This window comes from Chaetodon trifascialis, chromosome 3 (assembly GCF_039877785.1).
Source record: "Chaetodon trifascialis isolate fChaTrf1 chromosome 3, fChaTrf1.hap1, whole genome shotgun sequence".
In the NCBI taxonomy this organism is placed as follows: Eukaryota; Metazoa; Chordata; class Actinopteri; order Chaetodontiformes; family Chaetodontidae; genus Chaetodon; species Chaetodon trifascialis.
The window spans coordinates 29,183,476-29,186,109 of record NC_092058.1 but is presented as its reverse complement, the minus strand read 5'-3'; the positions used below and the strand labels follow the sequence as shown (position 1 = coordinate 29,186,109).

Sequence of the window (2,634 nt, the reverse complement as noted above, 5' to 3'; positions counted from 1 at the left end):
AAACTGCAGAGAGAGAAAACATCCTTACATGAGTTACTGTTCAACTGATTAACAAGTAGCATTTTTGAGGCATGATTATATCACTATTTCATTGTCATTCATCTAACAGAAACAGAAAAAGTACGGAAATGGGAACTAAATCATGATTGGTCTATATTGAAATACAGTATAAGTGATCTCAGAGAGCTGGTGGGGACAACAGAGGTTTAGCCAGCTGATATCAGACAGTCTTTTCCAAGGAAAAAGGGGAAAACCACAAAAACATTCATGGAGTCAGTGGTAAACAGTGGGCAGCTGTGGCTCAGGAGGTCCGAGGTTCAATCCCTGGCCTTGGCAGTCAACATGCCGAAGTATCCTTGGGCAAGATACTGAACCCCACCACCACCCCATGCTGCACCACCAGTGTGTGAATTCATATGTACATCACTTTGGATAAAAGTGTCTGCCAGATCATTAATCGTGATTGTAGGGGTGTGGATGAACGGCCTGACGAGAAATGGCCTCATGGGAAACGTTTTGGGAGAGGGGTTTGTCCTCGGTGGGTCTTCGTCATTGGACAAGGAGAGCAAGGAATTCTTCTGGAGCACAGAGAGAATGAATTTGGAGATAAAGTCAACATTGGAGGTGTCATCCGAGCTGCCAGAAGAATATCACAAGAACTTCTGACGTTAGAGGGCCAATAGTGCCCCTGATAAGAATCTCATCTCTGTAAAATGTGGAGCAGTTAATCACCTCGCTAATCCTTTCAGAGCAAAGACAAAGTTTAGAACCATTAAATGACCTGTGTGTTGTGCAACTGGCATGTATATGTAGTTAACTGTTCATGTTCAGTAGCAGTAGGGTGAAGGCTCTTTACATGGATCTCAAACTCTTGGTTTGACTCCATAGACTGCTGGCCTACGACTGAACCTGTCAAACATCACTGGAATCTTGATGTCCAGTGATGCACTAAGCTGGGGGATGATGGCTGTGTTAGGGTGCGAGATGAGCTGGTTCTGCAGATCCAGTGGGTCAAACTTCCAAGTCATTCTGCTCTCAAAGTCTTTCATGTACTGTGGGGTTTGCTGCAGCTTCTGCTGCACAGAAGCTGCCATTTCACTGTCCACCAAACCCTTCATCATACTTAACGATGAAGGCCTAAAGCTTCTGACAGCCACTTTTGATCTTTTGGTTCAGCATTCCCACAAGTGTGAGGAGGATCTTCACCTGGTTTTGGCCAAGGTCATGGCATGCTGCAGACTGTGCTGGTCTACAACATGCTGCCAGACAAATATAAAGTGTGCTGCTGCTGGTCTGCAGTTGGTAGCAAATGATCACACTGGATTTCCAAGTAGTACTAGCTCCTCTGCATGAGAAGGTCGCCGGTTTGATCCCCAGGTCGGTGGGGCCTTTCTGTGTGAAGTTTGCATGTTCTTCCCATGCATGCGAGGGTTCTCTCCGGGCACTCCGGCTTCCTCCCACAGACCAAAAACATGCTCATTAGGTTAATTGGTGACTTAAAGTTGTCCTTAGGTGTGAGTGTGAGCGTGAGTGGTTGTTTGTCTGTATATGTTGCCCTGCAGTCGGCTGGCAACCGGCTCAGGGTGTACCCCACCTCTCGCCCGCTGACACCTGGCCCCCCAACCCCGAAAGGGATAGTCGGGGTATAGAAAATGGATGGATGGATGGATATATATGGGTCGACCGACAAGACCAAAGTTTTCTGTGTGTATTGTTGGTGTGAAATGAGTTATCACCACAGCACATCCAGTCTGAAATACTACTTGATGGCCAAACACACGGCGAATGTGAATTCTCCGTCGCCTCCTTGTCAAAACCAGGCGACAATGGATGTCGTATGTGTATGTGTATGTGTGTGTGTGTGTGTGTGTGTGTGTGTGTGTGTGTGTGTGTGTGTGTGTGTGTGTATATAAATATTATTATATTATCCCCTTCTTATCCCCTTCTTGCCCTGCCTGGAGCGGTATTGTGCCTCCGTCAATCTTGGGTCCTCTACCAGAGGCCTGGGAGCTTGAGGGTTCTGCGCAGGATCTTGGCTGTTCCCAGGAGTGCGCTCTTCTGGACAGAGATCTCAGATGTTCTTCCTGGTATCTGCTGGAGCCATTCTCCCAGCTTGGGGGTTACCGCTCCGAGTGCCCCGATCACTACTGGGATCACTACTGGGATTACTTTTGCCTTTATGCCCCACATCTTCTCCAGCTCCTCCCTGAGACCCTGGTATTTCTCCAGCTTCTCGTGCTCTTTCTTCCTGATGTTACTGTCACTTGGGATCACTACATCCACCACTGTGACTGTCTTCTGTTCTTTGTTTACCACCACTATGTCTGGTTGGTTGGCCATCACCGAGTTTGTCTGTCTGGAACTGGAAGTCCCAAAGGCTCTTGGCTCGCTCATTCTGAATCGCCTTTGGAGGTGTCTTCCACCTGTACGATGCTAGCCACCTGGTTATGATGCTCCATGTATGCCTTCCTTGCCAGCATCTTACACCCTGATTGTCTCAGGGGCATCTTTGCACACTGCACCTGGAGTCTTGTCTGCTGTGGTAGATTTTGACCTCTATTGACCTTGCGTTCAAGGCTTGCTCTTGTGCAGCCCTGATCAGTGCCTCTGTGCTGTCTTTCAGTCCAGTCTTTT

General features: G+C 47.9%; 1 pseudogene; it reads right to left on the bottom strand.

The window, feature by feature from the left end:
- Positions 1-772: 772 nt before the first annotated feature.
- Positions 773-2,340, bottom strand: LOC139328258 (fibronectin type III domain-containing protein 11-like; annotated as a pseudogene).
- Between the last annotated feature and the right edge of the window lie 294 nt (positions 2,341-2,634).